Below are 23,992 nucleotides of genomic sequence, written 5' to 3'. Positions count from 1 at the left end.
TTAAATATACGTATTAATAAAGAATTAGAATAAATGAATTACCCGTGTAACTCAAGGAGGAGAGAGAAAGAATACCAAAAGATATTATTCAAAGAGAACAGAGGAGGATTTGAATAACGACTGGTAGTCTGAATAGTGGCCTGTCAAATATGTCCACATCTGAATCCCTGGAACCTGTATGTTACTCTGCATGGTGTGTTTGCTGCTGCTGCAACAAATTACCACAGACTTGGTGGCTATAAGAGTAGAAACTTTCTCTCCTGGTTTTGGAGACCAGAAGTCCGAAACAAGGTGTGGGCAGGGTTGTCCTCGCTCCAGAGGCTCTAGGTGAGAATTCATTCCTTGCCTTTTGTTACTTCTGGTAGCTGCCAACGTTCCCGTTATTCCAATTTCTGCCTCTGTTTTCACATTGCTCTTTTCTCCTCTGTGTCCAGACCCCCTCTGCCTCTCTCCAACAAGCATTTAGAGACCACCTGCGTAATCCAGGATTATCTTCTCATCTCAGAATTCTTCATTTATTCAAGTCTGCAAAGACTCTTTTCAAATAAGGTAGCATTTATAACTTTTAGGGATTAGGACATGGAGGTATTTTTGGGACACATCAGTTTGCTCTGCATGGCAAAGGGGACTTTGCAGATGTGATTAAGCTAATGATTTTGAGATAGGGAGATTATCCTGGATTATGTGGGTGAGCCCAAGGTAATCCTAGGGATTCTCAGAGAGACAGGAAAGTCAGGCTGAGTAGTAGATGTAATTACAGAAGCAAGAGGTTAGAGTGATGTGAGGAAGGGGTCATGAGCCAAGGAATGTAAGTGGCCTTTAGAAACTGAAAAAGGCAAGGAAACAGATCTCCCCTCTCCAGAAGGAACCAGCCCTGCTGAAACCTTGATGTTAGCGCACTGAGACTGATTTTGGACTTTTGACCTTCACAATTGTAAGATGATACATTTCTGTTGTATTAAGCCATTGAATTTGGAGTGACTTGTTACAACAGCAATTGGAAACTAATACCATGATCAAAGCAGAAAGTAATACATATAGAATGCCCTGAGTGCTAGGATGTGTTCTAGCACATACATGAACTCATTTAGCTCTCACAGTTACTTATGAGGAAAGGAACTGTTATTGCTAAACTGAGGCACCAAAACCCTAATCCTAACTAAATCATAAGGAAACCTTAACCCTAGGTTTAGGAAAGGGTAAAATTAAAAAGAGATGAGGGCTGGGGGTCGTGGTCACCCTGTGGTTGGAAGAATAGCAGCATGTGAGTTATTGTGAAAGTGGTGGAAGGAGGCTGCTCAGAAAGAGGAAAGTTGTTAACTCCAGAGTAGAGGATGTGGCTCATTGTCCTGTGAGGTATATGCATTTTGTGTGTTCCTAAGTGACTGGGGTCAGCTGCATGCAGTTTTCTTCATTTACTTGGTTTAGGGATGGACAAACTGTCCTGCTTGTTTTGGTCAATAAAGTTTTATTGAAAAACAGCCATGCCAATTCATTTGCTATTGTCTGTGGCTGCTCTCCTTCTACAGAGATGGAGTTGAGTAGCTGTGACAGAGACCATGTGGTCCACAAAGCCTAGACTATTTACTTTCTGGCCCTTTACAGAAAAAGTTTGCTGACCTTACCTAGTGCTCTTGTCAGATGAAGTCAGGCATAAACAAATGCTGGATTCATGCTGTGTTCACATTGTTCCCTCATATATCAATCCATTTGAAACAAATTTGCATCTTCAAAGCACATGTTGTGGCAAAATTGTCTCGACATGGAACGTAAGACTGCAGTCACCTCTGGAGAGCAGAGTGAAGGCCACAGAGGAGAGGTACCTTCCTGGAAGCCCTGTGAACCCCCCTCGGCCTCTCTGTGCTCAAAGTGAGACCAGCCCTTAGATAGTTTCAGTTATATGCGTCAATAAATTTATTTCCATTCAAGTCAGTTCTAGTTCTGTTTTCTATCACTTACAATAGCAATTAAAAGTGTTTTTATTTTAGAATAATTTTGGATTTATGGGAAAGTTGCAGATATAGAACGGAGACTTCTCATTGACCTCATATCCGATTTCCCCCATTGTTAACATCTTACATTAGTGTGGTATGTTCATCACACATAATGAACCAATATGGATATATTATTGTTAATTGAAGTCTGTACTTCATTTGAATTTCTTTAGTTTCATCCTACTTTTTTCTTCCATTCCAGGATTTCATCTGGGATGCCATTACCTTGAATCATGATTTCTCCATAGGCTTCTTTTTGTTGTGACAGTTTCTCAGACTTTCCTTGGTTTTGATGAACTTTACGATTTCGACTAGTACTGGTCAGTTATTGTGCAGAATGTCCCCCAGTCTTGGTTTGTCTGATTTTTTTTCCTCATGGTTAGACTGGAGCTACGGGTTTTCGGGAGGGGTCTGCAATTCTCTTTTTAAAAATTACTACTTGAGGTATAAGAAAACAAAACAAATATTCTTACTTGCAGGATTTTTAATAATTTTTATTAAAAATTATTTAAAGCACTGACTTTTTGCCCTACAAAACTATTTATTCTCCTTCCCTGTCTCTTCCTGACCTCATTTAATGCCTCAATTTATTATCCCTGTAGTGTCTTCATAAGATTTGTCATTTTGGCACAGAGCACTGTATCTATTTGAAATGTTTTAAAATGGCTTATGTAGCATTATGAAAATGTTGCAGTATTAAAAATGTTATGCACATCAAAATTCAAGATAAGGGAAGCTGACATGTTCAGGAGTTTTGTCTATTTATATTACATTAAATGATACTAACATCATTTAATATCATATGATATTAACAATATAGCATTCATTTACTGTAATTGAGATTGGCCACACTATTTTTAACATGTCCTGCAGTACCTTATAAGGGTACTGTGATGACATCTTGGACTCATCTATCAGTGACTTTTCTCCATTACTGTTGTGCACCTGCTGCCAGTTGCAGGTAATCTCATTATATTATTACTGGCTGTCAGTTGCCTTTGGCAAGTAGTTCTGACAAATGGAAGATTAAAATGTAACTACTATAGGTGGTAAGCTACGTTCTTTGTGTCAGTTCAAATACCTCCTAAGTAGTTTTCTGGTTTAACTCAGGAAGCAGTGATTTTGTCCATTTTCAGTGAAAGGTACATTGCAGCCTGTTAGTGACTTGGGGACATCTCTTGATTATCCTGCATCTTAGTGTGTATCATTTAAATTTCAGATAGCAGAACTACGAAGTGAATACAAATATATGAGGCTAGATAAATGGAAATGCATAGGTCTTATACTATATTTTATTTGAAATATAATATGAAATATAAATTTTTGTGGTTTGGAGAATAATAAAATATATATGTTCTTGGGACAACAAGTTGAAAGCCAGATATACATATAATTTGAGACCCAAATTAATCATTTTTGATAACCCAAATAAGGTTCGTTTCTTTATATGTAAATTGAGGGTTTTTTTTGCACCTAAATTAAAAAATTAAAATTTTGTTATCTTGTAAGAATTATTGATCACAATTTTTTAAAAAACTTATTTTGGATACATAATAGTTGTACATGTTTATGGGGTACATGTGATATTTTGATACAAGCATACAATGTTTCATGATCAAATTGAATCACAAATATTTAAGTACACAACAAGTTATGCTATAAAGTTTTGCAGACCATTTCATTTATATAGTGTAACTTGCTCTAATTGCCATCTAAAACATTACAATTGTACTAGACTATGCACTATTGGAGCAATAGCATTCTACCAACTGTGGTAGATTCATATAAGTATTTAAATAGAAAATATTACTGGGAAAAACGTAAATTATGTTGAGGTAAATTAAGCAGTATAGTTAGTATAATGATACTGGTACAGCTTAAATGAGAATAATTTGCTCCAGCAGACTGAAGAATTCCAAAATAAAAAAGTCAAAAGATGATTGTGACTTGCAATCTTTCAGACTGACAGAGCTGAAATAAAACTTTCTGTATGTGCATATATCACAAGCACCAATATTTTAGCTTGTTTCCCACAATAAGAGCCTTATTTTCGTATTAAGCAACTAGTTGGAAAATACAGTTGAAAGTTATATTTTTATTTCCACTCATTCAAGCCTCTTTTTAATCATATATGGCTAATGAACAGACCTTCCATATTTGAATTGATCATTCTGAGATACATGATTAAAAATGGGCATTTATACAATTTCAGTACTTTTATTTTCTTTTTTCATGTTTTGAGACAGGGTCTTGCCCTGTTACCCAGGCTGGAGTACAGTGGTGTGATCATAGCTCACTGTAGCCTTGACCTTCCAGGCTCAAGCAATCCTTCCACCTCAGTCCCCCATGTAGCTGGGACTGCAGACATGCACCAGGCATGCCTGCCTAATTTTTATATTTTTTGTGGAGACAGAGTCTCACTATGTTGCCTAGGCTGGTCTTGAACTCCTGGACTCAAGTGATCTTCCAACTTCGGCCTCCCAAAGTGCTGGGATTACAGGTGTGAGCCACCACACCTGGCCAATTTATTACTTTACATTTAGGAATGATATTTCTTTCACTTGAATTACTTGTCACTGCAGAAAGTAAAAGCGTATTTTTGGGGCTTAATTTTTATGCTTTTTTCTTTCTTATGTAAATGCCTGATCATTAAACACAATCAACTGTGGAAGTTTTCAGATGCAGATTCTAGAATCAGTCTCTAGAAATCCAGGAGGTCCATGTGAAGGCGGGGGAACCTCTATTTTTTTTTCAGTTACACAAGTGAGTGGTCGATGCCTGGTCAAGTTTAGGAGCCAGTCACAGCATGTTTATGCATTTCTCTTCCAACCTAAGGAACTCCTGACTTTCGGCTTGCGTAGACGGCTCTGAAAAGAGTAAGGAATGAATAACCGTTCTGTTGTGTTAGATGCCCAGCATTTTTGATGGAAGCAGTTTTATTCTACAGAAAGATTTGAAAGATCTGACTGACTATAAAGGAATATATAGTAAATATTGATATTGGTTCAAAACCATTTTTATACAATTGTTTTTACTATAATTGAGATATGTTTCTGAGAAATCTTGTGGTTTTAACCAGTCATATGCTAAAAATTAAAGGTCTGGGAAAAATGGAGTTGCACAAATCACTCAAAATCTGTACAGCATTATATCTGGATCACTAATAAAAGCAGTAGCAATCTAGTAAAAATAATAGAACAGTTAGTTCAAAAGACATGTCAGAGTCCTAATAAGTAAAGAAATATTACAGTAAATATAGGATTTTATCTTTAAAGGTGGTGGTTGCTGATGGAAAGGGATGCATTGAAGGTTTGAGGCTGATAGACTACTGAGATTAGGACAAAGTACACAAAAATGAGGAAGTACTAGACAAAAAGCCCTACCAGGACATAGTAAGTGACCACATTGAAGTAGCAACAAAGTGGCATGAATGAGCGTCATGAACAGGGCGGCAGCAGTCCCCTGCAGTTCACTGCATTGGCTCGTGTCAGTGAACTTTGCGTTAAGCTGGACATACATGGCCAAAAAGTGTGGGAAAAATAGTTGTATATAATCTGACTTGTATTGACACCATTCCCCTATTTACTAAGCTCATATGAACGAATTCACTTTAGAGCAGAAAAGATCATACCTGGTTAGTGATCATTTCGGGGAATAGTTTAGTGGTTAGGTGCGTCATCTCTGGAGTCAGACTCAAAGCACCACCACTGTGTCCTTGTGCAGATCACTTAACGTCTCGTTGCCTGTTTCTCTTGTATTTTTGGAAGTATTTGAGAGTGGTATTTTGAAAGTATTGTGGGAAAGCAGAAAGGAGAATGCTTTGGACTGGGTAATAATTTGAAAATGTCTCAGAGGAGGAGACATTTGAAATGTTTATTCAAAGGTAAACTAAAAGGCAAATACCACTTGTAAATTGTGTGACCTTGGGCATGCTTCAGTTTTCTCAGATGTAATACAGGGACAGTGTTGTTTCTTTTGTCACATCACTAGGTTCTTGTGGTTATTAGAATTAGAATTAAATACAGTGTGAAAGTTTGCCATACAGTTGTAAGGTTGGAGAAACATATATGAATTTCTAGAGTTTAGTTTCCTAGCTGACTTCAGAATAGACTGTTTTCAAGATTTCTTCTCACTTTGAAAATATTCAAATGTGTGAAATCCCGGTAAGTGCTGATAGTTGTTTGAAGTGTGTGTCTTCTGACATGAATGCTTCTCTGGCTCCTCATTCTTTTCGCAGTCGTAGCCATTGACATAATTCTTCTTTATTGTCGTAGACATCTGCATCAGCTGTTAGGCAAATGTCCCTAACTTCAGAGATGGTAGCCTGACAAAACTGTGAGTAACAGCATAAGAATTACCCCCAGATTGATTCACAACCAGGGTTCATGCGCTGGAGCGTCCTGTCACTTTGGTGTTACTTCAAGAGTATTTTGAGGAAGAATATTGGGACCCTTACTGATATCCCCCAACATTCTGGTTACGATTTATGTCTGTTTCATCTGTGAATTTTTAGAGTTACATTTAAGTGGTATCCTTTGTTTTCTAAGTTTATTATATTTGATAAAACGTATTCATACACTGAATTGATTTTATGATCTTCAGTTTTATACTTTTAAAAGTTAGAGAAGAAAAATCTTTTTTCCTTTTCTTTGCCATCATTTATTACATTTTTCAGAACTTTTTACAATTTTCTGCAAAATTTATAAACCAGAAATAGAACCAGTGTTGCCCAGTGGGTGTTTTCTGTTTGCAGTCTTCCAAGCCATTTCTCACATAAGAATTCAGCTCCTGTCAAGGCATGTGCAGTGAAGGTGCCCTTCCAGGTGCCTAGACAAATTCTTAGTGCTCTCTATTTGTATTTAGAATCCTGCTTCATTTTTTTCTTCTTTGTCTGTCTTCCTCTCATATTGCCCTTAGCTGACCAGAGACTCCAGGCCATCCAGCCCCTTTCCTTTCTAGCCTCTCTCTAACTTCTTTTGTGCTTCTGATTTCAACTAAATTAAGTTCTAATTAAAATAATTTTCACCTTAAGGTTTGAATGCTTAACCAGCTTGACACGCTCAAAGATAATTTGCTTTTAAAATTGTTTATCAAAATAAATCTCTAAATAGGTTATGAGCCCATTGTTACTAATGAGATTGTGTGTATCCTCGAACTGTTTTGGGGCAGAGAAAAAATGTGGAGAATCTCTCTTCTAAAGCCATTCTTTTGAAGAAACAGTCTTAGAGTTTTTTCCTTGGAAAACAATGCTGTCTAAATTACCATACTTTCTTGTGGCATACTCATTTCTTGGAATGTGTTACATCTATTTTTATTATTAAGCCCTTTAATGTTAGATTATATAGTTAATTGAAGGATTATAGTGAATTCAATTCTGAATACTTTCTGTTCTTTGGAAAGTTTAGAACTCTAAAGTTTCTATTTTAGATGGAAAATTTCCACTCTTTTTGGTCACTTGTTATTTTCTTTTTCTTTCGAGTATGTCAAATTGCTTTGAAAATAGTAAGCTGCGATACTAGTTTGAGGTGGTATTTTTATTATGCTGGTATGTATTTTGTATTTTATGTTCCACTGCATTCCAGCCTGGGCAACAAGAGCAAGACTCTGTCTTAAAAAAAAAAAAAAGAAAAAGAAAATGACAGAATGGATGGTCATCGCTGGCCAGTTGTTTGAAGGTGGCCAAACAAGCAGTGCATGATGAATTGGCTTTTCCATTTGTTTACTTAAGAACTCCTCCTTAATTTGTGGATATATTTGATCCTTTCAGAATCTGTTACTGTCTTACCTGTTCTTTGATCTGAGGGTTCTGGTACACTGGCCCAATAGTATGTTTTCTTGTTGGGTAGTCGGTGGGAGGAGATCTAGTTCTCCTTGACAAAACTACGTTACTTGTAACTAACATGCCGGATACCCAGGCTCAGCAAGGTTTGTTAATGTCTGTTTCTCTGCATTAATATCATGTCATGAATCTGTGTTTTCTCAGATGTGCAGCCTGTTATAGTTAAGTATTTTTTTGATCTCTAGAGTTAGAGAATGAAGTTTAATAGACTAAAATGGTCTGTTCCTGCATTTTATGAAACGGATGAATTCATTCTAAGATAAGTTGTTTCCTCTTTCCTGACCAAATAGGAGTGCTTGTAATGTTTCTGTCCTCTACTTTAAGGATATTTCAGAGTTCACATAGCTTTTATATTATTCTTTTAAAACGGTAGGAATGAATCAGAGTGGCAAACATACTAGCTGGAATCTTAGTAATAGTCATAGATTCTTCAGTTGTGTGCAGGTAATGCCCTTCTTAGTGGATTGTGAGGGAGGATATAGAAATGTCATAGATGGTGGGAGAGGACAAAAGAGCCCATTTTGGTTACAAGAGAAACATTTGAAACCTCTAAATGTGCCATGCCTTGGATAGCTGCCCCATTTATACATTCTTAAGATGTTGCAAGAACAGATTATTTCTGGCTCATTGGTGGTTTTTTCTTTGTACTTTCTATTATTTTATCATTTTTGTTGTTCTTTAGATTAATATTTATTTTAGAAGGCTTGTAGAAATGGCAGAAAACATCAAGGTAAGCCATTCAGTAAAGCTAGAGTGAACAGGCAACCTACAGAATGGGAGAACATTTTTGCAATCTATCCATCTGACAAAGGGCTAACGTCCAGGATCTACAAAGAACTTAAACAAATTTACAAGAAAAGAGTCAAACAACCTCGTAAAAAAGTGGCCAAAGGATATGAACAGACAGTTCTCAAAAGAAGACATTTATGCAGCCAACAAACATATGAAAAAAAGCTCATTATCACTGGTCATTAGAGAAATGCAAATCAAAACCACAGTGAGATACCATCTCACGCTAGTTAGAATGGCGATCATTAAAGTCAGGAAAGAACAGATGCTGGAGAGGATATGGAGAAATAGGAACACTTTTACACTGTTGGTGGGAATACATTTAGTTCAACCGTTGTGGAAGACAGTGTGACAATACCTCAAGGATCTAGAACCAGAAATACCATTTGACCCAGCAATCCCATTATTGGGTATATACCCAAAGGATTATAAATCACATGCACAGGTATGTTTATTGCAACACTGTTCACAATAGCAAAGACTTGGAACCATCCTAAATGCCCATGAATGAGAGACTGGATAAAGAAAATGTGGCACATATACACCGTGGAATACTATGCAGCCATAAAAAAGGATGAGTTCATGTCCTTTGCAGGGACATGGATAATGCTGGAAACCATCATTCTCAGCAAACCTAGCATAGGAACAGAAAACCACATGTTCTCACTCATAAGTGGGAGTTGAACAGTGAGAACACGTGGACATAGGGAGGGGAACATCACACACTGGGGCCTGTCCGGGGGTAATGGGCTATGGGAGGGATAGCATTAGGAGAAATACCTAATGTAGATGACAGGTTGATGGGTGCAGTAAACCACCATGGCATGTGTATACCTGTGTAACAAACCTACATGTTCTGCACATGTACCCCAGAACTTAAGGTGTATTCACACACACACACACACAAAAAAAGAATGAATGACTTACAGGAAATAGCTAGAAGAATCCATAGAACAACACTACTGGGACATAATCAGCAAGATAAAGATTGTCAGAGAATATACTGAACCTGCATGTGTGGACTTTCTGATTCAAATGAATGAGCTATTTAAAAAAAGAAAAAAACAATGGCTGGGCGTGGCAGCCCTCTGCTATAATCCTAGCAGATTGGGAGACCCAGGCAAGGAGGATCCCTTGAGACCAGGAGTTTGAGACCAGCCTGGTCAACATAGCAAGACTTTATTTTTACAAAAAATTTAAAAATTAGCCAGGCGTGGTGGCACATGCCTGTAGTCCTAGCTACTCGGTAGGCTGAGGCAAAAGGATCACTTAAGCCTACGAGGTTGATGCTGCAGTGAGTTACTATCATGTCACTGCACTCCAGCCTGGGTGACAGAGTGAGACCATATTTCAGTAAATAATTAAAAAAAAGGTTCAAGGCAGTTGGAAAAGTTTACCTTGAGTGGATATTTGTGGTAATTGAGTGATTAGTGGATTCCTAAGTTAAGACAATATTTTTATTTAAAAATACTATATTTTAGAGATACATGCTGAATTATTTATGGATGAAATGATATCATATCTAGGATTTACATATAATCCAGTCAAATGGGGGTGGGGAGATGAGCCATTGTTAATTGTTAAAGCTGAGTAATAGATACCTATTGGTCCATTTATTCCATTATCTATACTTTTGTATATGGTTGAAATTTTCCATAATAAAAAAGTTAAAATATTTAAATTAAATAGTATTTGAGTACATACTAAGTGTTTAGGAGTGTGGTAATTGCTTTGAAGGATAGCATCATAGTATCTAACATATATCAGGAAAAACCAAAGTAGTAAGTTAAATAAATGAGAATTTTGTTTCCTTTTGCAGAAGAGTTAAACATTTTAGTAGATCCAAACCTAGATTCACCAAGTACTTTTATTTTATTATTATATTATACCTTCCATTTTTTTGAACATCTACTATACAGGACTTGATACTGTTTCATCGAATTACTTCAACAGTATGACTGGGTATGATGATTCGGTTCAGAAGAGGAAATTGATCTTCAGAGATTTTCAGTAAATTGTGCAAGTTCACTTAGGTAATAAGTGGCACAGAAGGAATTTGAATTGTCTAAGCCCAAATTTCTTAAATTTAAAAATCCAACATTATTTCTAAATGGAAACCCAAGGATAATACTGTTGTTTCCAATTGCTGTGTATCTCGTAACTTGAATAATACCTGTAATAGTGAAACAGTAACTTAATGAATTGCCTATCAGTAAGCAACATTAGAACAGTGATGTAACTTGAAAATTCTCAGTTGACACTTAAAAACAGCCTTATTATTTTTCAAGTAATGTTTGAGACATCAGAAAATGTACTTTGTATTCATTGTTTATTTTGAAAATATAACATAAAAAGCTCCAGAGATGATAATATTGATGTCTGATTGTAGCAAACAAAATCAGAAGAAATAGATGTTAAATTCCTAATTTATGCATCATTCAAATTTAAACATAAATCTGTGTATCTTTTAACGAGCTACTTCCCTATTATATTTTATTCTTCAAAGGTTCACTTTATTTTTGCAGTGGATAAAACTTACCAGAACAGATTTCAATAACAAAAGATAATGGGAAAAATGCTTCTCTGTTTCCAGAAATAAATGAGCAGGCAGGAACTTGATTCTCCTTCCTAGGAAAATAAAATCGAAGAATTACTGATACCAGAATAGTAGTACACTTACTTTAAATCAAAATAAGATACCTCAAATTAATGTTTAGAAGTATAACATTTAGCTTCTGTTACTTGAGGATAGGATATTTGTGATTTGAGAAAAATGCCTGTAATTTTGTAAGTAGTTGAATGGTCTCTAGTACTTTAAGTAACTAGTCATTGTTGAGTCCCATTTTTACTCTAACACTTTCTGAGAAATAGCAGACGAGCAGGCAGAATAAGATAAGTAGCCAGTTGCTAAAATTACTTCAGTCTCAAACCAACTTCAAAGCAGAGTGAACTGTGCAGGTAAGGATACCAGTAAGTAAACGGCAGATTGAAAACATTGGATTTATTTATATTTCTTCAAGTAGTTTTGTGGGAGAAACTCTACTGAATTCATGGAATACCTTGAGCTTTTCAAGCCTGAAAAGTTAGTACAACCTTTTTTTTTTCTTTTCATTTTGCATAGCCTTACCCCTATTGATTTCATCCTGGTCTCTTCCTGACCTCTCCCCAGACTTTTCACTGAGGGGGAGTCTGCTTAGACCTTTTGCTTTCTCCCCTGATTGTTCATTGAATTTACATTTAGAATTTTTATTTGCAGTATCATTAACATTAGGAGGAGGTCCACTAACAGTGGTGACCAGGAGTATGGTTATGTATAGTTTTTATATGTATACAGTTTATATGTATGGTAAGACCACAATTTTCTAAGGTCCTAAAATATGTAAAAGTAATATAGTGGATGCCTTCTGTATCTCAGTGACTATAGCATATTTAATCAAAATTTTAACTCAGGAAATATTATTTCCTTTAATCCAACATTATATATAATTATAATTTATAAATTATAAATATATATTGTACATATATACATAAGTATATATGTAATTTTATATATGTAATTATATATGCAATTATACATATATAATTTTTTTTTTTTTTTTTTTTTTTTTTGGAGACGGAGTCTTGCTCTGTCACCCAGGCTGGAGTGCAGTGGCCGGATCTCAGCTCACTGCAAGCTCCGCCTCCCGGGTTCACGCCATTCTCCTGCCTCAGCCTCCCGAGTAGCTGGGACTACAGGCGCCCGCCACCTCGCCCGGCTAGTTTTTTGTATTTTTTAGTAGAGACGGGGTTTCACCGTGTTAACCAGGATGGTCTCGATCTCCCGACCTCGTGATCCGCCCGTCTCGGCCTCCCAAAGTGCTGGGATTACAGGCTTGAGCCACCGCGCCCGGCCACCTATATAGTTTTTTTTAGATGGTAGTCTCACTCTGTCGACCAGGCTGGTGTGTAGTGGCACAATCACAGCTCACCACAACCTAGAACTCCTGGGCTCAAAGAAGCCTCTCACCTCAGCCTCCTGAGTAGCTGAGATTACAGGTGTGCACCACCATGCCCAGCTTTTCTTTCTTTCTTTCTTTCTTTCTTTCTTTCTTTCTTTCTTTCTTTCTTTCTTTCTTTCTTTCTGTCTTTCTGTCTTTCTGTCTTTCTGTCTTTCTGTCTTTCTGTCTTTCTGTCTTTCTGTCTGTCTTTCTGTCTTTCTGTCTTTCTGTCTGTCTTTCTGTCTTTCTGTCTTTCTGTCTTTCTTTCTTTCTTTGTCTTTCTGTCTTTCTCTCTTTTCTCTTTCTTTCTTTCTTTCTTTTTTTCTTTCTTTCTCTCTCTCTTTCTTTCTTTCTTTCCTCTCCCTCCCTCCCTCCCTCCCTCCTTCCTTCCTTTTCTTCCTTCCTTCCTTTCCTTTCCTTCTTTCTTTCTCTTTCTCTCTCTCTCTCTTTCTTTCTTTCTTTCTTTCTTTCTTTCTTTCTTTCTTTCTTTCTTTCTTTCTTTCTTTCTTTCTTTCTTTCTGTCTCTCTCTCTCTCTCTCTCTCTCTCTCTCTCTCTCTCTCTCTCCTTTTCTTTCTCTCTTTCTTTTTTTTTCTTTCTTTCTTTCTTTTCTTTCTTCCTTTCTTCTTTCAACAGGGCCTTTTTCAACCTGGTCTTAAAATCCTGGCCTTAAGGGATCCTCCCGCCTCAGCCTCTCAAAGTGCTCAATTGCAGGGTAAGCCACGACACCTGGCTCAACATTGTTTCAGAATTCTCAATCTTCATTATTTTTACAAGAGCTTTTACTAAATCAGTTGTGACATAGTCACTAATTTTCAACACTATACTTTTACCTTAATTAACTGTAGCCCATTTTTTTCTTTCAGTTCTACAGATTCCTTTTCAGATAGAGATACGTTTTTAATATCCAATGTTCATTTAAAAAGATGACTAATTCTGATAAGTTTTATTCATGTATTACTTTACTGGTTGTTTTTTGTTTTTGTTTACTACATGTACATGTTGTATAAGTTGCTAGAAAAATTATCACTTGCCTCAGATTTTATTTAACCAACATATGTAATAGTTTTGATTTACTTTATCTGTAGATTGGAGGCAAAAACGAGTAGTCACTTAGACTGATAAGATGGTTGCTTAGCCAGTGAGAGGGATTTCCTGAGATCACTAGATTCGAATGTATCTGATAAAGCAAGTGTTTTTGTTATTCGTTGAGTCTGCCAGTGGAATTCTGAAGTTGAGACAACTTGCTTGTTCTGTGTGCCCATAGCTAGGTAGATGTATAAATTGTTCTCTCTAGCCTCTGACTACTTTAATTTCATCCTTGCACAGGGGCCACGCTAATCTCTGTATCGTTCTAATTTTAGTATATGTGCTGCTGAAGCAAACACTACTTGGATTTCATTCAGTAGAATCTGCTATGCTGGTAGCCTGTTTTTTTCTTTGTTGTTGTTGTTGTTGTTATTTACCCCTCCTTGCACAAGAGCACCTTGAGCTCTTTAGTGTTAGAACAGAGTATTTCTGAGTTGGATTTGTGACCTTTTTGACAAAGGAAGCAATGAGACAAAGTGATGTGGCTTATGAATTCAACAGTAAATATTGGGTTGGTGCAAACCTTGTACTTGTAGATATTGTGGGTATTATATCTCTTTATTAATGTGGTTTAAATACCATTGATTTTGGTTCTTCATAGGTTAGGATGGGAAACATTTAGAAGAGAATTGACTTAATTTGTGATATATAAATTTATTTAATGATTCTGAGATCTTGATATGAAAAGAATCTTTAATTTTTCTCATTTATATCACATACATGATTTTATTTTTTGCCTTTGCTTTTTTCATATTCTCTTTAATTTTGATTTATCTTGGTCAGTATAAGAATATTGCCTTCTTTATGCACATTGCCTTCATTTATTTTTGAACATGTATTTCCTATTCCTGGTACCTAGATTTTTCAGTTGTTCAATCCTGTGTATTTATTCTGTAAACATTTTCATTGACTTCTGTGGTATATAGGGTAGGAAAAACAGCATCCACCTACTCAAGAGAAGAAACTGTAGAGTGGATCTTTTAATTCATGTTGTTAACTTCTTTAAAACTAAAAAGTTAAAGTGAATACATTTTTATGTTAGAAAGTTAAAAGTATGTAAATAAGTTTAAAGAAGGAAGTAAAAATCATCTGCAGTATCTTTGTTATTTAGTTTTCCAGACTTTCTTCTTTGCATGTGTGTATTAAAAATACTATTTTTATTACCAGTATATATATGTGTGTGTGTATATGTATATGTACATGTATATGTGTGTGTACACACATACAAACACACACATATATATTAAAAAAAAAAAAGAGAGAGAGAGAGACACAGACAGACAGACAGACAGAGATAGGCTCTTGCCCTGTTGCCCAGGCTGGAGTGCAGTGGCGTGATTGTAGCTCACTGTAGCCTCAAACTCCTGTGCTCAGGCGATCCTCCCACTTCAGCTTCCTGAGTAGCTGAGTCTACAGATGTGCATCACAATGCTTGGCTAATTTTTACATTTTTTTATAGAGATGGAATCTCGCTCTGTTGCCATAGTTGGTTTTCAACTCTTGGCCTCAAGGGATCTTCCTGCCTTGACTTCCCAAAGTAGTGGAATTACAGGTGTGAGCCACTGCACTTGGCTGTGTTTTTGTTTTTTTGTTTTCATTTAACCGCTACATGTAAATGTTGTATTTTAGTGGCTGTTTACTTAGAAAAATCATCACTGGCTTCAGGTTTTATTTAATAATTATATACAGTAGTTTTAATTTATCTGTAGATATAAATAGTAGAATCACACTCTGTAGGGTTTTCTGATTTTTTTTTTTGGTTACAGATATCAGGCTCTAGGGCAGTGGTTAAAAATTGTCTGGAGGGCTCTAGTTAGGTATACTGTTATAGTATTTTTCTACAATATTTACATGAGATGATGATTATAGAATGTATAATAATGAAAGGTCAGTGATCCAGTGAAAGCATAGGCTGAGATTATATATTTGTTGAAAGCAGTTTTCTACATTAATAAACATTACATACTTTTCAAACTTGAATAGCAGAAAGTATACTTATAATCTTTGCTTATTACAGTGAAAGATACAGGACTCAAAAACAGAAGACCATGTCAGTTGAATTTTGAGAGTTCTCATTCATACAGTTATGAAATTTCCACTTACTGTCACTTATTAAGAGCACTGGAAATGACATGTTGAATTGTCTTTTGATCTGATTTTATATGTACTTACTTTGTAATCCTTGTATTAATGTGATGAAAGAAGAATATGAATTTCTGTTGTAATTGTTAATTTGCCATACTTCACATTCATGGAAGGAATTCAGATAATTAGAAAATAACTTAATGGCTTAATAGGGACTTCTTATTTTTTAGATTAATACTCTCTTTTTAAGAATAATAAAAATTACAGAATGATTATGTTTTATAAAAGCCAGAGATCAAAGATTTTTTTTCAATTTTTCTGTAATCACGGTAATGAAAACATTTTATGATTCAGGGACAATAATGATGACAATGACTATAGTTTATTGAGGACTTTGTACTGTGTACTACTATAGTTTCATTATATGCATTGTTTCTATTTTATACATTAACATCATAAGGGTATTTTTTTTTCTGTTTTAGAGATTACCAGACTGAGACTCAATTTAAGTTGCTTGTTGTATTGGTCCATTTTTATGCTGCTGATAAACACATACCTGAGATCGGGTAATTTATAAAGAAAAAGAGGTTTAATGAACTCACAGTTCCATGCGGCTGGGGAGGCCTCACAATCTTGGTGGAAGATGAAAGGCATGTCTTATGTGGCAGCAGACAAGAGAAAGAATGAGAACCAAGTGAAAGTGGTTTCCCCTTGTAAAACCATGAGATCTTTTGAGACTTATTTAGTACCATGAGAAAAGTATGGGGGAAATCACGCCCATGATTCAGTTATCACCCACTGGGTTCCTCCCACAACACATGGGAATTATGGGAGTTACAATACAAGATGAGATTTGGGTGGGACACAGCCAAACCATATAATTCTGCCCCTGGCCCCTCCCAAATCTCGTGTCCTTACATTTCACACCAGTCACGCCTTCCCAACAGTCCCCCAATGTCTTAACTCATTTCATCATTAATTCAGAAGTCCACAGTCCAAAGTCTCATTTGAGATGAGGCAAGTCCCTTCTGCCTATGAGCCTGTAAAATCAAAAGAAAGTTAGTTAACCTCCTGGATAGCTGTTCCAAATAGGAGAAATTGGCCAAAATAAAAGGGCTACAGGCCCCATGTAAGTCCAAAATCCAGTGGGGCAGTCAAATTTTAAAGCTCCAAAATGATCTGCTTTGACACTGTGTCTCACACCTAGGTCACACTGATGCAAGAGGTCGGTTCCCATGGTCTTGGGCAGCTCTGCCCCTGTAGCTTTGCAGGGTGTACAACCTGCCTCCTGGCTGCTTTCACAGGCTGGCATTGAGTGTCTGAAGCTTTTCCAGGCTCACAGTGCAAGCAATTGGTGGATCTACCGTTCTGGGGTCTGGAGGACAGTGGTCCTTTTCTCACAGCTCCTCTAGGCAGTGCCCCAGTGGGGGCTGTGCATGGGGTCTTCAACCCCGCATTTCCCTTCTGCACTGCTGTAGCAGAGGTTCTTCAGGAGGGCCCCGCCCCTGCAGCAAATTTCTGCCTGGACATCTAGGTGTTTTCATACCTAGGTATGAAATCTAGGTAGAGGTTCCCAAACCTCAGTTCTTAACTTTTGTGCACCTGCAGGCTCAACACCATATGGAAGCAGGCAAGGCTTGGGGCTTGCACCCTCTGAAGCCATGGCCCAAGCTGTATCTTGGCCCCTTTTAGCCACGGCTGGAGCAGCTGGGACACAGGGCACCAAGTCCCTAGGCTGCACACAGCAGGGGGGTCTCTGGGCCTGGCCCGTGAAACCATTTTTCCTCCTAGGCCTCTGGGCCTGTGATGGGAAGGACTGCCACAAAGATCTCTGACATGTCCTGGAGACATTTTCCCCATTGTCTTGGCGATTAACATTAGGCTTCTTGTTACTTATGCAAGTTTCTGCAGCTGGCTTGACTTCTCCTCGGAAGATGGGTTTTTCTTTTCTATTGTATGGTCAGGCTGCTAATTTTCTGAACTTTTATTCTCCGTTTCCCTTATAAAACTGAATGCTTTTAACAGCAACCCAGTCACATCTTGAATGCTTTGCTACTTAGAAATTTCTTCTGCCAGATACCCTAAATCATCTCCCTCAACTTCAAAGTTCTGCAAATCTCTAGGGCGGGGCAAAATGCCACCAGTCTCTGCTAAAATATAGCAAGGGTCACCTGTACTCTAGTTCCCAACAAGTTCCTCATCTCCATCTGAGACCACCTCAGCCTGGATTTCATTGTCCATGTCATTATTAGCATTTCGGTCAAAGCTGTTCAACAAGTCTCTAGGAAGTTCCAAATTTTCCCACGTTTTTCTTCTGAGCCCTCCAAACTGTTCCAGCCTCTGCCTGTTAACCAGTTCCATAGTTGCTTCCGCATTTTCAGGTATCTTTACAGCAGTGCCCCACACTACTGGTACCAATTTACTGTATTAGTCTGTTTTCATACTGCTGATAAAGACATACATGAAACTGGGTAATTTATAAAGGAAAGAGGTTTAATTGACTCATGGTTCCACGTGCATGGGGAGTCCTCACAATTACAGCAGAAGATGAAGGAAGACCAAAGGGACATCTTACATGGCAGCCAGCAAAGAGAGCATAAGAACCAAGCGACAGGGGTGCCCCTTATAAAACCATTGGATTTCGTTAGACTTATTCACTAGCATGAGAACAGTATAAGAGAAACCACCCCCATGATTCAGTGTCTTCTACCAGGTCCTTCCCACAACACATGTGAATTATGGGAGCTACAATTCAAAATGAAATTTGGGTGGGGACACAGCCAAACCTTATCACTTGTCTAAGACCACACTATTTGTAAATGACAGTTGATATTTGAGTCTAAGCTTGTTTGACTTCAAAATACAGTACCTCCATTTCTGTTTTTTCTGGTTTTATAAGAACAGCTTTTTGAAAGTGATTTTTATTCATATACCTTGCAGTGGCGATGATGTATTTTTAAGATAGCCATTTTAACTTTTTTATAGAAATATCATTTAGCTTTTTTGAACAGTTCAAAGTTAGATCTCCCTTTGAATACATGTGTTTAATGAAGCTAAATCTACTCTAACATGAAATGTTCAATTTTCTATTCAAGTAGACCTTTTCTGTTATGTTTAAAGTTACCTGTAGAGAGTCATGTTAAATTACTTGGATTCTTTGTTTTTGATGTTTTAATGAAATAAAATTGCCGTGGTATGTATAAGACTTGTTTCCCCTTTAGATACAGTTGTGAATTAAAGCAAATCTCAATATATACTGATACAGAATACATCAGCATTCCATAATAAAGAAGGAAACAGTTTTTTCAAAGTTAATTATTTCAGTGGAGGAAACACCTACAAAAATGATTGTTACAAAAAATCTAAATTTTGAATGAATGCATAGATAGTATAAAAATGAATAATGGGCCGGGCGCGGTGGCTCAAGCCTGTAATCCCAGCACTTTGGGAGGCCGAGACGGGCGGATCACGAGGTCAGGAGATCGAGACCATCCTGGCTAACAAGGTGAAACCCCATCTCAACTAAAAAATACAAAAAATAACTAGCCGGGCGAGGTGGCGGGCGCCTGTAGTCCCAGCTACTCGGGAGGCTGAGGCAGGAGAATGGCGTAAACCCGGGAGGCGGAGCTTGCAGTGAGCTGAGATCCGGCCACTGCATCCCAGCCTGGGCGACAGAGCGAGACTCCCTCTAAAAAAAAAAAAAAAAAAAAAAAAAGAATAATGATGAATGACATTTTTACATTATGTATATTGTGCTTCATACGTTTGGAGGAAAATCTTCAGTCATTGGAAATATTTTAGAAGGATGCTTGCTTAATTTTTCTTTCTGATACAATTATATGATATATACATATAAATTACACAGAACACACATATTCACATTTAGAATACAAAATTTGCTGATAAATTTTATATGTATATTTAGATTCATATTCATGAAGCAGTCTGTGGACAAAGCTTGGTGCCCAATTAAGGAGACATTATTGACCCTTTGGCTATGTGCCATGCATTGTATTGAACAGTTTTGAAAAAAACAGTTATAAGATTATGATGGGAGAACAGGAACAATGAAAGAGGCATCAAGATCTTGGTCCTACTGCTCTGCAGTTGTTTTGCTGTGTGATATCCTGTCCATACCCCTCCCCAATAGTGAACCCAAATGTATACTGCATTCAGCCATGTAGATACCGGTATTGGGTGTAGAATTAGATGTAGGTCAGCATTTCAGCAGTGTCATGGCCCATCCCCCAAAGAAGAGAAAATAAAAAAACTATGAGATCAGAGACATCTAGGCTAATGAGTGGAATGTGGACCAAGATGCAAACCACATAGTCTTCCCACAGAAGTAACATTTCATATGGTGTAGTTAGGTTTGGATTTTTGAAAAGTATTTGTATTTTTTTTGAGATGGAGTCTCGCTCTGTCACCCAGGCTGAAGTGCAGTGACACATCTTGGCTCACTGCAACCTCTGCCTCTGAGGCTGAAGCAATTCTCCTGCCTCCGCCTCCCAAGTAACTGGGATTACATGCATGCACCACCAAGCCTGGCTAATTTTTATATTTTTAGTACAGATGGGGTTTCACCGTGTTGGACAGGCTGGTCTCGAACTCCTGACCTCAGGTGATCTGCCTGCCTTAGTCTCTCAAGTGCTAGGATTACAAACGTGAGCCACTCATCCTGGCCTGAAAAGTATTTTAATGCAAGCTTATGAACTGGATAATTCTGGAGAAATTATTATGCTAAGCCTCGGTTTCTTCACCTGTGATATGATGACTCCTGCCTCATGAGGTGGTTGTGAGAATTAGATGGTTCGTTACGTTTGGGCCTTAATCTAATGCTTGGCACGTAGAATCAGTGCTCAGCATATGCAGTCATCGCTTGGTATTCATGGGGAAATCGTTTCCAGGACACCCTGTGGATACCAACATCTGTAGATGCTCAAGTCCCTTATATAAAAGGGATCACTTATAATAACTAACAATGTAAATGTTATGTAAATAGTTGCCATACAGTATTGTTTAGGGAATAATGACAAGAAAAAGCCTGTACATGTTCAATACAGATGCAATCATCCCTTTTTTTTCCCTGAATATTTTTGATTCAACCAAGAGGTTGAATTCATGGATGTGGAACCCATGCATACAGAACCTGTGGGCCAACTCAGTTTGCTGTGATTGTTACTACTTACCACTGCTACTGGGAAAGTAAGCACTTTTAACAATGTTTCTCTTCGAAAAAATTCATTCTGACTTGCAATGTTTGAATTGTTGCTGTAAGAATGCTTCTTTCTTTGCTGCGGTGGGATTAGGTATTTCCCTTCCCCTCAGGTCCCCTACCTCTTGAAGGCAGAAGATGAGAACCAGCTAGTTCGAAACTACTGCTGGTGGCTCCTTTGGTTTAGGTCAAAGACTTCAGCTCTATAAAAGCTTGTTGAGAAAGTGAAGGCTGATCAGGGTTTAAACAAATCAGGAAGAAAAGGAGTTAAAACCACCTTGTGTTCTTCAGCAGTATCTCATCCTCTCTCACACTCTAGTAGCCAGAGTGATGGACTCTGCTATGTTCCATCCCTGCCCCCGCTGCTAACCATCACCTGTTGATTCCGCTGAATTTTCATTTACTACTGGAGAAGGGAACAGAAAACAGAAACACATGTTGATTTTGAATTTAAAAACTTTTTTTTTCTTTTTTTTTGAGATGGAGGTTCTCTTTTGTCATACAGGCTGGAGCGCAATGGTGTGATCTCGGCTCATGGCAACTTCCAGCCGAGGCGGGCAGATCACTTGAGGTCAGGAGTTTGTGACCACTGTGGCCAACGTGGTGAAACCTCTCCTCTCCTAAAAATAAAAAATTAGGCAGGTGTGGTGGCGGATGCCTGTAATCCCAGCTACTCGGGAGGCTGAGGCAGGAAAAACATTTTTAAAAAACTTCCGATGACAGAGTCAAAGCAGAATAAGCCTTGGAAGATGTATACATCAAACTGTCCTTCAGTGTCCTGTGTAAAAATGCCACTCACAGTTCACTTTTTCACTTTTGAAAGCCTTGAAGTGAGAGAAATCAACCATGATAATGAAAGAACAAAAGAATGATTAAAAGGAAAGATGAATAGGATTCATGAAAACACTTTGAGGCCGGGCACAGTAGCTCATACCTGTAATCCCAGCACTTTGGGAGGCGGAGGCAGGCAGATCATTTGAGGTCAGCAGTTCGAGAACAACCTGGCCAATGTGGTGAAACCCGTCTCTACTAAAAATACAACAACAACAACAACAAAAATTAGCGGCTGTGGTGGCACATGCTTGTAATCCCAGCTACTTGGGAGGCTGAGGCGGGAGGATTGCCTGAACTGGGAGGTGGAGGTTGCAGTGAGCCGAGATTGTGCCACTGCATTCCAGCCTGGGTGCAGAACAAGACCCTGTTTCAACAAACCAACCAACAAACAAAACAAAACAAAACACCCGCCCCCCCCCAAAAAAAAAAAACACTTTGAAGGAGCTGGAATTGTTTAGAAGAAAAATAACTAGATTCTTAATGAAATAGTATTTTAAAATCCAATTCTTTACTGAAGGTCATGAAAGATTCTATTTAAAATTAGTTAATATTTTGGTAAGGATTATATGTGCATGACATAGTGAAAAACTATTTTTTTTAATTTTTATTTTTGAGACAAATTTCACTCTCGTGGCCCAGGCTGGAGTGTAATGGTGTGATCTTGGCTCACTGCGACCTCCACCTCGCAGGTTCAGGCGTGTCTGTCTTTTATTCCCCTTCTCCAGCTATCTGTTTTCCTCCTTGGAGACAACTACTGTTACTGGTACTGGTTCTCTTCTTCCATAGATAGTCTGCATTTGTTTCTCCTAATTCCTCATTTAAAACACAGACGGTAGCATAGCATACTGCACATACTGTCCTATACTTTTACCCCTTTCTTCTTTGCCTTAACAGTATTCCTTAGGCTTTGTTCCATATCATGACCGGTAGGGCTGCCTTGTTTTTTCATATACTCACTGTGTAGCATTCCATTCTCTGGGTATTCTGTAATTTGTCTAGTTTTCTGTTCCTCAGGAAGTTAGGTGGTCTTCGCTATTCTATTTTGCTACTATAATGTCTACCAGAATGAATGTTCCTGTTTGCCTCTTACTTCTGCTTGTCAAAGTAAAATAATTTCCTGAAAGAGAAATTGTTGGGCAAAAAAGATGTGCATTTTGAATTTTGGTAGGTTTTGCTAAATTGCCCTGAACACAGGTTGTACCAGTTTAAACTCCCACCAGCAGGCATGTTTCTTTTCCCGTGTCCTCTTTCAGTTTGTTAAAACTTCTTAAAAGCTTTGCCTATGTGATAGATTTTTAAAAAATCATCTTATTGTGTATTGTTTTACATTTCCAAGTGAAGTTAAATACTTTTAACATCTTCTAAGTTTATATTTATCTCTGAATATTTATGTCCTTTGCCTATTTATCTTTTGTGTTCTTGGGCCTTAGAAATTTGTAAGAACTTTTTATATTTGAAATAAATAAACCCTTTGTGATATGTTTCAAATATTTTTTTCTCAACTTGTTTGCATTTTGACTTTGCTCATAATGTTGTTGCTGTTCTTGGTTTAAAAAATTTTATTTGAAAAGTTTTTAAAATTTATATATATATTTTTTGAGACAGAGTCTTGCTGTGTTGCCCAGGCTGGAGTGCAGTGGCATGATTATGGCTCACAACAGCTTTGAACTCCGAGGCCCAGGCGATCCTCCCACCTCAGCCTCCTGAGTAGCTGGGACTACAGGGTACACCACCACACTTGGCTGCTTTTTTAACCCCCATAGAGATGAGGTCTCGCTATGTTGCCCAGGCTGGTCTTGAACTCCTGAGCTCAAGCGATGCATCCATCTCAGCCTCCCAAAGTGTTGGGATTACAGGTGTGAGCCACTGTGCTTGGGTTTTTATTTTCAAACGTGAAAATTCAAGAAGACATCAGTGGATGTCTTTTTAATTTTTAAGTTAATCAGATACAATGGAAGGTGAGGGCTTTGCAGTTTGTTGCTGCTCAGTAAAAGACAAATAGCCATGAATATCCAACAGGTCAATAGTTTCTGTCAACATGGCTCTTTTCTAAGTAACAGTTGTGTTGTTGACAGTCATGGATGCTATATTTCACTCATTTCCCAGCAAGTCATTTTATTGCCACCGTGACTGTTTGCAGTTTAAATGTGTAAAAACTTTGCATGCTTTTTT

At 37.6% G+C, this 23,992-nt stretch overlaps 1 protein-coding gene and 1 non-coding gene across 7 annotated transcripts in view; one reads left to right on the top strand and one right to left on the bottom strand.

Annotated features, from left to right (window-relative positions):
• Positions 1–23,992, top strand: part of LOC105476208 (Rho GTPase activating protein 32) — a 308,635-nt gene that overhangs the window by 62,754 nt on the left and 221,889 nt on the right. The window contains exon 1 of one of the 6 annotated variants that reach the window (XM_011731903.3): positions 23,396–23,992. This exon is cut by the window's right edge and continues 821 nt beyond it. The exons of 3 other annotated variants lie outside the window; for them this stretch is intronic. The gene's annotated coding sequence lies outside the window, so the exon portion shown is untranslated. Of the gene's footprint in view, positions 1–23,395 lie in introns of those variants that run through there. 2 more of the 6 variants (XM_024791081.2, XM_071075803.1) reach the window with 2 other exon arrangements.
• LOC112425682 (U6 spliceosomal RNA) lies at positions 13,877–13,985 on the bottom strand. The gene has a single exon (XR_003016825.2). It is a non-coding gene; the product is annotated as a U6 spliceosomal RNA (small nuclear RNA).

This window comes from Macaca nemestrina, chromosome 12, assembly GCF_043159975.1.
Source record: "Macaca nemestrina isolate mMacNem1 chromosome 12, mMacNem.hap1, whole genome shotgun sequence".
Taxonomy (NCBI): domain Eukaryota; kingdom Metazoa; phylum Chordata; class Mammalia; order Primates; family Cercopithecidae; genus Macaca; species Macaca nemestrina.
Note: the sequence above shows the minus strand (reverse complement) of the source record. Positions and strands in the feature narration are given on the sequence as shown.